The 13,333-nt window shown below is 35.0% G+C and overlaps 1 long non-coding RNA gene across 1 annotated transcript; it reads left to right on the top strand.

The window, feature by feature from the left end:
- Positions 1 to 6,126: 6,126 nt before the first annotated feature.
- LOC131642369 (uncharacterized) lies at positions 6,127 to 10,888 on the top strand. The gene is made up of 9 exons (XR_009295865.1): positions 6,127 to 6,322; positions 6,399 to 6,559; positions 6,770 to 6,914; positions 7,859 to 8,081; positions 8,367 to 8,542; positions 9,390 to 9,522; positions 9,669 to 9,721; positions 9,886 to 9,976; positions 10,568 to 10,888. It is a non-coding gene; the product is annotated as an uncharacterized LOC131642369 (long non-coding RNA).
- Positions 10,889 to 13,333: the final 2,445 nt, after the last annotated feature.

Genomic DNA, 13,333 nt, shown 5'->3' on the forward strand with positions numbered 1-13,333 from the left:
CTGGGTAGCTTAGACGTTGAACTCATGTTCTAATTGTTTATGTATTTTGTTATAACTTGTGAACCTGTTTAATTGGTTACTTGTTGTTGAGAGGCTTTAAGCCAAATATTATGATTATGGTTATCTTATGAGTTGTTTCTGGAGATATGATCATGATATGGGACATGTATCATTTATATGAGACACATGAGTATTACTTTCCGCTGTTAATGCATATTCTGGATGAGTTATGATTATATGTGAGGTGTTATTTGAAATGACCAGGTGTATTGTATTTTGTGGATAAATGTTGTCGGTTTTTAAAAGTTTTTTAGTTTTTGAAAACATCGATATGACGCCCTTTTTAATTATATGCATGCTTATTCTCTGATTATATGCTTATTATTTATGGGGTAAAAAAGGGTGTTACAACAGACATCTAAAACAACGAGCATCATCACCATCACGCTTTTGGTTTACACCCCTTTTTGAATTTTCAATTACCATGATTCATGCATATTTAACGAAATTAAATTGCATATTTGCATTCACCATGATGTATACAAGCTTTCTGGATAGTTTAATTTTTGTTTTAGGCATAGATACAAGAATCTGCCATTGTTAGGTCGCGGAGGTCTTAAAAAAGGGGTTTTTGTTCCAGGTAAAATCGGGCAAAACAATGGGTACCATTGTGTTCAGTGGATAAGTTCTGATCGATCCATGGTTTCATAACACATTTGTAGTGCCTTTTTTTTTATTTGCGAAATCTGCAGGTCCAGTTCCTTTGGGGAACGACGATGAACAGTGTAGAAGAGGGGGCGCGAGCTTCGTTTGAAATTTTGAACAAACTATATTTTGTATATTACGTTTTACGATGGTTGTTTTATCAACAAAGTGGGAATGGCCTAGTGGCGAGGCAAGCGCGCGCTATCATTGCACCGATTCGATTCTTGGTAGCAACACTTGAATGTTTTTTTTCTTTAACATATGATTTAGCTGCAGATTCAGTGAAACGCGCCCATTCAAGCCCACAATACAACTTCATGTGGTGGTCGTTGGATCGCTGTTGCTAAGTTTTTTTAAATTTTTTTAGTTTTAATTATGTAAACCTATTTTATTTTATTTTCTTATTCTTCTTTTCTTTAACTACTATTATACATTTCTTTATAAATTAATTTTTATCTTGATAAAATTACACCATAAAAAAATTATGATTATTTATTTTTATCGAAAGCTTGATTTCTTTTACGATTTTATTTATGATTGTTGTTTTTTATTCATTTAAAATTTCAATATTGTTTTCAAATAAATTCTTATCAATTAAATAATTAGGATTACATCCAATAATTATTTAATTGATATATTGATTCGAACTCTCGATTTTTCTCTGTTAGCCTGGGCATTATTTTAATTTATTCTATTAACCATGGTTAACTTGTGCCCTAATCAGGGTTTACGAAGATCATGCCTACAGTGAAATGTTTTCCTTGTGCAGTTTTTCAGGGTTACCGTCAGGGTTTGTCCGACTACAAACCATATCAGATCAAAAGCTAAGTCCCGATTTAATCCTTATTTAAATATTTGTTATTTTTTTCCTCTTTTATTTAAAATTAGGGTTTGCCTTCAAATATAATGAACTCCGCCTACACTCACCCCTTTGTGTTTGTTTTTCCTTTTCCAAATTTTCAGGGTTAGCCAACCGTCAAAGCTCGACTAGTCGGTAACCCTAAAACCTAATCTGATTTATTTCTTTCTCTAATTATTACTTGTGTCAGATCTATTGCATTACTGGTTCTCTTATTCCTTTTTCCCCATTCCCATTATATTTTTGTATCTGCTTCGAGGTTGTATTGTGTGGCCTTGAAGGCACTTAAACCTGACATGTTATATTATTGTGTGGTTAGTAATCCTAGGGAGTGATAACCCTGAGCTGAATTAGAGTCATATAATTATAAGATAACTTATTATGAAATTAATCACGTGATTGTTGCACCCACGCACCTTTTATGGTACCCCTCTTGTTGCCTGTTGCCTTGTGTTTCAATGCAGAATAGTCAAAGTCCCTCGAATACGAGGATACCTCAGCAATGTTGCCCTCGGTTCATTCAAAGATCGTAAGTCCCTAATGATGCTGCATTCGATTCGCCAAAGATGATCTCGTCCCTCGAAGTTGCCTACGAATTGCTGAGGTATCCTCTGGTTGCCTAATGAAGATGGCTATTATGATCCTTCCCTTAGACTACCTGCCCCTCTATGGCATGGGGCAGTCTTATGGTAAACGATGACTCGATGACCCGTTAACCTCCAAATCAAAGGACTTCCTTACCCTCCTATGGTAGGGATAGCCCTGAAAGGCTAAAAAGAACATTTTTCATCTAAGCAGGTAATTATCTCCTAATTGCCTTGCTCTGGCTAAAATCTTTTTCATCTTTTTCTTAAACACTCTCAAGGTTACGCTCATTTACGAGCTAAAGTCCTTGTTTCTTCTTCTTCTACATTTCTTTCAAAAGAGCAAAGCAATTAAGAGCCCATGGATAACCATGGATGTAAAGGGTGCCTTACACCTTCCCTTTGCATAAATTACCCCTCGAACTCAGTTTTCTTTAAAAAGGTTTTTCCTGTTCTTTAAGTCTTTCTGATATTTTGGATAAAATAAAAGTCGGTGGCGACTCTTGCTTACCGCAACATTTCAATAAAGCCAGTTCACCGTATTACAGTTCCTCTTGTCCAGAATTGTGGGCTTCTTGAAGGTCATACTTGAGATCCCTTATTTCCACCTCTTGATCTTTAGTCCTATATGTTCATTCAAAGACTACAGCTTCTAAATTTTTCTCGGACTCTTCTTTGTCATGGGAAGCTTTTTCATAATACCTTCTCCACTATGCGATTTCCACACCTGCTTGTTCTAACCTCTCGTTATGTGCAACTAAGTTGAAATTAGAACTTAGGACACCTTCTGTTACACATTTTCTTTTACCCCTTGGTCTGTCATTCTCTTTCTTAATGGCTTGAAGCTCTTGGTTCTTCTCTTTGAGGTTGAAGCGTAGTTGGCTCTTTTCGTTGGTAAGTTGATGTGTGTCAAGCTCTAATTTTTATTTTTCCTTTCGGAACACCTCTAGGGAAGCCCTGGTCCCTTCTATCTCTTCGATGGATAGAGGAATAGGATTAGGAGAATCAGGCTTGTATGCGGGATCCACAACAAAAGGAAGCAAAATCTTTCCAACTCTTTCTTGGACCCATTTAGTGTAAGGCTCTTTAGCAATGATGTTTTTTGGCCCAAAGCTCTTTGTTTGAACATGCTTCCATGCTTGAATTACCTTCTTTAATGTTCTTGGTTCACCTTTTCTGTTTTCATGCAAAATTAATTCTTCCACTTGTTGTTTGGAAGGCTCACAATCCATAGAATGGCCCAGTTGGCGTAATGCTAACACATGGTTATAATTAATACAACCTAAAGTTCCCATTAAAGGCACATTGTTGAATTCTCCAAATTTGTAAATAATTCTATCGGAGTTTAATTTCCTTGTATACCAGAAGACAGAATCTGCTTTGAGAGCCCTTAATTTCTGAGACTATTCATGTCTAGTCAAATCTTTGATCAAGTAACTAGCTTTGTAAAGATGAGAAGTCAACCAAGAGTACAATAAATGAACGCAACAAAATAGCATCCCCCTTTTCCTTTCGCATCGAGTATGGATGACATAGTAAATATTAGCAAGGATGGTGGGAGTTGGATCCTTATCTAAAATCCTAAAAGATGTGAAAGCATGAGTCGTAGCAGGATCAATATAATCAACATTTTTAGGCAATAAAACAACACCATAAATTAAGAGAGCCAGAAAATGTCCACAAATGTCCCATTGTTTCTTTTGAGCATAACTCAAAGCTTGAGATTCTAAGTAAGATCTTTTGATCCCATGTACATCACCATCAGTTTTGTAATTAGCCTTCAAATTTATAGCGGATACTCCTAAAGCTTTGGCCAAATCTGAAAAGTCAACTTCTTTCCCCATTCCTGTATAAAATTCCCTTTTAGTCCTTTAAAATCCTTGCATAGCATCCATCTCTTCCAAGGTCGGAGCCAACTGGAAGTCCTGAAAAGTAAAACACCTAAGCGGCGGATTATAGAACTGAACCAAAGCGGTGATAGCTTCTTCTTGAACCTTTACCCTTAGCAAATCCAAGATATCTCCATAGCGAACCACAAACCTATCCAAAGCACTTGATGGCAATTTTTCCTTGATTATTTTCAGCCTCTTGATGTTTGGAGTAGAAATAGCAAAGTGGATAATGGGCTTCTTAGTACTCATCTTTCATGAACATTCACCAATAGAATATATATATATTTTTTATTTTTCATGTGGATAAGACATAATAAAATAATGCATATGATGAATGATGCATGCAAACAATTATAAATAATAATAATAATAAAAAACATACATTCAACACATAATCACATAAGCCCTAGGTTCATAGGTTCGATGTAACGGCTCTAGGGAGCCTACCCTTCCCATTGGTATGTTCTAGAAGGTCTCATGGGACCGTTTGTAGCCTCCGAGACTTTTTGTCTCTTTGGATTTTAGAACAACTCATTTATCCATGAGGTTCAAATTTTAGGGGTAGGTTCTCAGAGAGATAATCCAAATACCCAGTCCTTCCCTCAACAAAGTCAAGCCTCGTTTTGGATATTTCCGAATATTTGACCAACTCTGAGTGGAATTATCAATAAGACTCGTAGGCGATGCAAGTCCCCCCTGGTCTTAAGGATAATTCCCACACTTATGTTTTAACGCAATATATGATCCCAGCAGTGCAAATATATTAATATAACATTTAAGTAGTTAATGCAAATATATTAATATAAAAATAAATATTTAGGCAAATGATGAAAAAAAATAAATAAATAAACAAAATTAAATATTTATCAAAAACCACAAACCCCAATTTAAAACCTAACAAGGCAAATCAGCCTAACCCTGAAAATTCGCCAAAAAACTAAATAATTTACCAAAAACCTAAACCCTTCCAAGACCTAGGAGCATGATAACTTACCAATAGTGTATCCCCAGCAGAGTCGCTAGCTGTAGCAACTTGCCCTAAAAATATTAGATTTAGAGTCGCCACCTACTCTACCAGGGTGAATAGGAAACCCTACGCAGTTAAGAGATTCGGGGTAAGTTATTATATTCGAGTCAAGGGAAGGTGTTAGGCACCCTTAACCCTTTCCTAAGGTTTTGAATTTAAAGGCGAAGGTTTATGGTTAAAATGTTAGGGTTTATAGCTAAGGAAATGAATAGGGTGAATGGTAAAATTCGAACCTAATTAGAATTTTGGGGAAGGGGACTCGCCTTGTTACCAAGTGCCTGCGTACCTCCTTATGGAGGATCAGAGTCTACGTAGTTTGGGACAGGGTTGTACGCCTTATAATTAATATGAGTGTATTTTAAGGTATTTTGACTTACCCTATCGAAGTGTTGAAAATCCGTAGTTTGAAGATGAAAAGTGTTTTAAGATTTGGCGTACAACCCTGATTTTAAATATGAACTATTAATCGTAATGATCAATAGGTTTGATCACCCTAATTAATAGATTAGTAAAGGATTGCTAACAATTCAAATCGATAGATTCGATTATCACTAATAGCAAATGAATGTACTTTAAAAATTAGTTATTTAATATTATCGTTACTCCTCATAATCAATAACTTTGATTAAAAATGATAACGAATTGATAGAAGAAGAGATGCTAATCATCGTAACCAATAAGATGGTTAAAACCTTCACTACAAGAAATATGGCCTACGGCCACGCTAAATTCTTCCACAACTCAAAAACTGTGGCTACATATAAGCTTTGGCCGGGGTTTTCAAACCGTAGAAATATGTTTTGAAATATTAAACCCAGATTGTGAAACGGTGGCCTTTTCTTAAATTACCATGTTTATACCACGGTTAATAACCGCGGCTTATAAGTTTCATTTCAAACTATGGCCGAAGCCCATAATTTTATAGTCCGCCAAACTTTCCCTCTTTTATTTTTAGTTTCCCTCTTTTTTATTCTTTTCTTTTCTAATTATTTTTTATTAAAATAAATTAAAATAAAATTGAGAAAGCAATTCCTAACATTACTCTCGTATCGTCGCTTCCCTTCTCCTTCAGTTTCTCTCTTACCTTCTCCTCTCTCTTACCTTCTCTTTCAGTTTCAAACAAAAAAACCTTCAGCCATCGCGCCGCCATGCCTCCAACAGCAGTCGCTGCGGCTATACACACAAAAACCAACGTAGAGATGATGACTCTCCACAGCGGCGATGAAGAAGACGACGGTGGCGCCGCCGCACCTAGGTTCATTCTCCAATTCATTTACATTTTTGAAATCCTCTCTCCCTTCTCCTTTTTAACCCTAGTGCGATTATTGCAGGAAATAGCTGGAAGGAGGCGAATCTGAAAGGGGTCGAGTGGAAATCATAACAGAGAATCTCCAAAAAATCAAGGATTCCGCGATGTGAAGAGCGAATTGAGCAACAACAACCTTCAATCGGCGAAAGTGACGGTGATGAGCAGCGGTGGAAAGCTTTTCAGGTGAGCTCTTCTTCTTTCTTTTCGTTTTAGGGTTTATTCTCTCGGTCTGCAAAGAATATGAATGAACATGGATAGATTTTAGATTTTTCTAGAAATTTTTGTCAAAAAGCTGCACTGGAATGTTTGTGAATAGCTATAGGTTCTAAATTTAGGGTTTTTCTTCTATTCTTGTGTAAAAGCTACGCTCTGAGTTTTTGCTCTGTGTAAAAGCATCGAAGAATTTGTAGAAAATAGAGAGTGATGAAGGTTCTGCGGTTTTAAGATTCAAAGAATGGTGATGAAGATCTTGCAGAGGATAGGGAGAGTTTTCTTGGTGAGTTTCTCCCGATTGTTGAAGAATTAGAGTGATTTGCAAGTGCGTCCTCCTATTTTTTCTCTGTGATTCTCTGTGATTTACATTGTTTCTGATTATGCTTTAAGTTTTGTGTTCTGTTAAGCTCTTGTTGGCATTGGATAAGGGGTGAGATTGTTGGAAACTGATATAGCAGCAGGGTGGGGAGTCATAGATAAGTCCATGTTAACTTGATTGTTATGTTTTTATGCTACTTTGTATACAATAAGTCATAAGTCATCCTTGGATTTACATGTAAATGAAAAATATTATTTTACATTTTCAGTTTGTGTAATCTTTTGTCATTCATCAGAATCATTGAGTCCAATAGTAATGAGAGCCCCAGTGCTTTCCTGGAAATTAACTCATTTACCTATGACACTGCTGCCACATGAGTGAAGTTTCTTTTTCCTTTGTGCTAACATGAAAAAGTGGTCTTATTTTTATTGTCCCTGTTGTGTTTTAAAAGTTAAGGCTCGGTGTCCTCTGTACTCTTTCATTTCTAGGTTCGATTGACAGAGAAATTGGCTCTAACTCAACTCGTCGGAGTTGTACGTCGATACCGCGATTTATAAAATAGGTCATTTAATATATGCTTTGCCAACCATTCAAAAGAGGTGCTATCCATTCACACACGAGCCTTTAATTTCTTTCTTGATCTTCTTTGACTTTTTCTGAAAACTAAAATAGCCATAGGTTCCTATGTAGCAATTAAAATATAGCTAAAGTGTATTTTATGTCTGCATGTTGTTTTCAACTTTGCACATTTTCATATATAAATAAAACTAACAAACAACGTAGCTGAATCACGTTGAAGTTTGGTGGTTCTGAATTTTCTAGAAAACTGAGTGTGAATTTTGTGGTAGTTCAATTGAATGGGTTCTTCTGAAAGTGTATTAACAGTTGTGGTGGTGAATTTGATACATAAATGGTATTAACAGTTGTGGTGTATGAATGGTATTTTTTAGTCACAAAGATAAGAAGTATCCGACGGGGAAGAGGACGAACCGAGCTACAATGGTGGGGTTCTGGAAAGCAACAGGAAGAGATAAGTCAGTGTATGAAGAAACAAAGCTTATTGGAATGAGGAAGACACTTGTTTCCTACAGAGGAAGAGCTCCTAATGGACAGAAAACTGATTGGATCATGCATGAGTATAGGCTTGAAACTGTAGAAAATGCACCTCCACAGGTAAGTTTAATTAACTTAATTCTTAAACATGTTTCTATATAGTATACAATATATTATGTAGTTCATATACATACTATATATTTTGTGTTGAGTTTGAGGAGTTAATTAAAGTTTAAACTTGATTAGTGACTTTTAATGAGCATTGTTACTTTATGTTAATTAGTGTTAAAGAGTTTCAACTTCCAATAGCCATAGAGTTTCAACATCCGAGCTGCAAGTGAGTATTATACTATATATTTGGTTTGTGGTGAAAAACTAAATAGTAATTGATATTTGTTGGTGCAGCATCTGGTGAGCCACCCTTACTTTTAGCAACTTAAGGTTTCCCTGTTTGATTTCTCTGTTGAGAATTTCTTCCATGACATGGACACCATTGCCTGACTATGTGGGGAAGAAGAACGCAATGCTGCTGTTAAGGAAAGTGAGATCAAGAGAATGAGTTCTTCTGTCACTTTCTTAAGGTATGGTTAGTAAAGAACTAATTGTTTCTAGCGTTTTTTGAATTCTTTTTGCTCTTATGTCATAATCTTTTGTGAAGACATTAAGAATATGTATTGTTCTCGTCTTTTCGAGCAATGCAATTTTGTTATATTATTGATTAATATGTATCAACTATGATGCTCTGATATATATTATGCAACTGTTTTTTGTTTGTATCACTAACGGCTATGCTGTTTGTTTGTTATATCATATTTTTAGGGGCAGTTTGACAGCAGGTTTAGAATTGTTTAAAGATATAATAAGTTGTATGGATTTAGTTTGTTTGCGGACTAGTTTTAACTTCAACATAGTTTGGTTAAAATTTGTTTTAGATCAGATCACTTTTTATCCGTGTTATCAAATTGCGGCGCCATGACCGCTATGGCGGATATACATAGTGGTTTTTGGGCTCGCCACAGTGGTAAATATCGATGGATATTATGGGTTTTTCCGCCATAAGCCACTACAACGGTGCTGCAAGGCTCTCTGCCATGGACCGCCATCTGCCATCGACAATATTGATTTTTATCTACTTTATTTTAATATTAATTTAAACTGGAGAAACTTAGCATGTTTGTTAATCATTGGACGACCTAGTGGTTGTGGTTCCTACAATTATGTCAATCCAATTCGATATTTAATTGAAGGACGACGAGAAAGTTGGATTGAAATAAAATAAACTTCGAAATTCTTGGTTTTCATGAACTGAATTTCAAAGTTGGGTTTCATGAGATTAAAACATAGCTCCAATATATTGACTACAGTTTTTAGAAGTTTCTAAACAATCCCTTAATTTCTTTTTTTTTTGGTTGACCATTAAATATGCAGAGCATGGAAGGATTTTAAATATCCATCTAAAAACATTAGGTTTGCTTATGGACTTGGGTGCTCAGAGTGTTATGAGAGAAATAATATACCATACATAAACTTAACTCAGTTTTCATCTACCACTGTTCCTAAGGTACAAGTCTTCCTATACTTAGTTCTACTTTATTTGTTTGCAACGTGTGTATGTTATAGAATGTATTTTTCTTTTAAGTTCAAGTTGTAACTTATAATTATTAATAATTATACTTTCTAGACACTATCATTGCGTGTGCTTTTCAGTATGATACGGAAAAGGAGGAACTACTTGAGGATGCGGAATCTCAAGATTCTAGGTATGACTTAAATATTAACTTGTTTTGTTGTAGTTTATTCAATGACATTTCCATGGAGTTTAAGTTTACGTTTGTACTTTGTTGTTGAACATGCCGATAAATTAAGTATTTTGTCGCGGATTATTGTTTAACTTGGCTAAACACTTAAAATTTTGTTGGAGCAGGGACTTTGTGATGAATGTTGGAGGTTCTGTATGAGCATTAGATTGGTGTCCTAGGATGCACGAGGAGTCCGATTGTTCAATTAAATGTGAGGTACTTTGTTTTCTCTCTTTGTTTTAGACATGTATTACACATTTAATAACAGTGCTTTTTATTGTTTTATTGCTGCTTTGGGAAGTCTTTAAAGTTTGAATGCAATATAAGCAGTGCATTCTGTCTTTCTGATGATTCTAAGTGTGATGTTTCACGTGTTGAGGGTGATTGCTTATTTGAAATGGTTTATCACTATAAATGATTTAAGTAGAAAGCTAAATTTGTGTTAGTACTATGATGCACTCGTCACCGGTAGCTGTAAGATTCCATGGATTCAATTTAATAGTTAGGCACCACCATTTTAAATTGCCACCTGGCTTACCTAATTTCTGTGGTTAATTAATGTTTGAGACACTAGTAACATGGTGCAACAATTACACAGCAGCAAGTTCAACAAGTTTATTTTAAAATTCTTCAATGTTCTACATATTACCTCCTCCATATGCATACCTATTTGATATACTTTTGTGGCTGCTTTCTTATTGTGTCTACACCTATATTTAGATATGTTGTAAAATGCCGCACTTACCTTTGCTCCAGACTCGAAAGTAGTAAATAGTTTTCATTTTCTTTGCAATTCTGGTACATTAGATGAAGAAGATTGTGATAAGGATATGGAAGAAGCTTGTGATCACGAAGATGTTGCTTCTGGTTGTCCTGAAGATGTGGAAGAAGGTTGTCTTGAAGATGTGGAAGAAGGACAAGGAGATGATAAAGAAGAATATTAAGAAGTTGTGTTTTATATTATCTAGCTAGCTAGTTGTTATTTTGGGATGACTATTTGACAGAAACTTGTGTTTAATTTAGCTCTTGTTTTGAATCCCATGGTTGTTTTGAATTTGGGATGACATCAAAACTTAGTATCCAACTATTATTAGTGTCACTACAAAAAAAACTTACTTTTGACCTTAATGTTAATTTGCTTGTAATTAATTAGATTCTAATCATCAATATTATTGTTAATTTTATATTGATCAATATATATATATATATATATATATATATATATATATATATATATATATATATATATATATATATATATATATATATATATAATGACATATTTATGTAATGATACAGAAATAAACTGTGGCTAGATAAATGGGTTTAGAAAGCATAACATATAACAACGGTTTTAAATAGGTGGTCATAATCAAACCGTGGCTATATCTTGAACTAATACTGTGTTGTAAATGTTAAAATGAAACCGTGGCTTTACCATATAGCCACAGTTTTCTAGTCATGGCAAATACAAACCGCGGCCTTAATCAAGCTATCTAAACCGTGGCCTAAAAAAGCTACGGTTGTAAAAAAGGCGTGGTCTATACCAAAAAACCGTGGACTTTACTTTAGGCCACGGCCGCATACTCCACAGTTGGATTTCTGTGGCCAAACCGTGGCCTCAGCGTTACGCCACGGTTATTTTGCATATAGCCTTGGTTTTCTGGGCGTGGCAGGAGACCTTTTTTTCTGTAGTGCTTTTAGCAAAATAAAATCCTATTTTTATTTTAATTAAATAATTAAATAATCAATTATTACCCATCGCGATCAATAAATTTAATCGAAACGAATAATAAATTAAATTTTAATGTTTTATCATATTTTAATTTAATTAAAAAAATTTGATTTATAAATATAAATAAAGATTAAAAAGTTACTTATATAATTATAGTTAAATAATTAAAATAGGAATTAGAGATTTGGATTCAGTGTGGTTTGGCTGGGGTACATGGTATGGACGTCCAATCTTGGGCATTAGATCTAAGAAGATGAGGATCATATGGCCATATCTGAGGGAGTATGGTGCGCAATAGGGTTATGCATGCATGGGATGACAAAAGAAATCTTTGTAAAAAAATATTGTGAGGGCCAGGGATCGAACCCTGGACCCTAGGATTACCAAACACACGCCTCACCAACTCAACCAAACTGACTACGCGTTTAACGAATGCCTTGGATAAAATATATAAAAAAAAAACGAATGAATGGAAAACGTGCGCGCGAATTTAAACAAGTCAATGGTACAGGGACACCTCATCATCGTCCCCACTCACCTTGCCAAAACCCCTCAAATTTAGCTACGATTTTGCTAGGGATTTATCTCATAGCAAAACAACCTGTTCACAACGAATAGCATATACACATGAAGAAATATTTCGCGACCATGCCACTCACTTCGCCCAAACGTCACGAACGCAATGGTGCCCTTAATTCCCTCTAATTTCACCCCTAGCGTAAATCCCCAATTTCAAGTTTATGAACCCTAGCTCGGTCAACAATGGTGATTCGCGTTTAACCCACGTAAACCTCAATTAACCCACCCAGAAATGTTCAGAGCATCAACAATAACCAGAATACACAATTAAATTCCAATGAGAATGCATGAATTACCCTAACCGATCCTAAATTTAGAATGACATACCTTGGCTCGAGGGAGATTAATCTGGGGGTGTTGATGCATAGTAATGATCCGAACACCTTCATAATCCTTCAAGGAACGTGTAGCAAGCTTTAGAATCCTTTGAAACCTCCTAATTCTCCAAAACTGAATCTTGATTTTGAGTGAATTTTCTTGCTCTTGAATGTGATTCTCTGCCCAGAATTTTAGTCCCCTAATCCTATGCCTTGTGTTTTGTATTTATAGGGGAGTGAATTAGGTTAAAAAGCTCAGCCCAATCTCCATAATTCATGTGATTGATATTTAATTGAAAATTGACTTTCAATCTTTTTATTTTGGTTCCAAAATGCTCCTTATCTCTCCAATCTTTTTTCCCATGAATTTGTGTTGAAAATATGCCATAAATATTGATTTGGATTGATTATTATGAGGCCTATTACCATATATTTGTTTTTCCTTGATTTACATAACTTTAAATCATTATTAAAATGAATAAAAATTATATAAAATCAAATAAAAATACTAAAATTCGTGGAAAATGAATTTGATAGCTTGGATAACTTGTGAACCAATATTAAACCTTAAAAAGTTAGGCCCATTTGCAAGAAACTTCAATTTGAATCCCTTTTACTTCACATTTTTACTTCAAAATTGCCCAACTTTGACAAGGCATATCTCCCTCAATTTTTAAGATATGAAAGAGTTCTAGGACTTTTTGGAAACTTTAAGATGTCCTATACAAGCCACTTTGGAACATATTTTTCATTTGGAGATTTTATCTTGATGATATGCCCTTTGACAAAAAACTGCTTTTGGTTGACCTTTGAAAATGACCTATAATCTTTTGTACCATATCTTCCAAATGAAGCATTTCAGGCCTTGGCATGTGAGAGGCAAAGTTGCAGAGAATCCAATTTCCTTCAAAATAGGTTTTAAGTGAGAAATTTATGATGTTC

This window comes from Vicia villosa, unplaced genomic scaffold, assembly GCF_029867415.1.
Source record: "Vicia villosa cultivar HV-30 ecotype Madison, WI unplaced genomic scaffold, Vvil1.0 ctg.004896F_1_1, whole genome shotgun sequence".
NCBI lineage: Eukaryota > Viridiplantae > Streptophyta > Magnoliopsida > Fabales > Fabaceae > Vicia > Vicia villosa.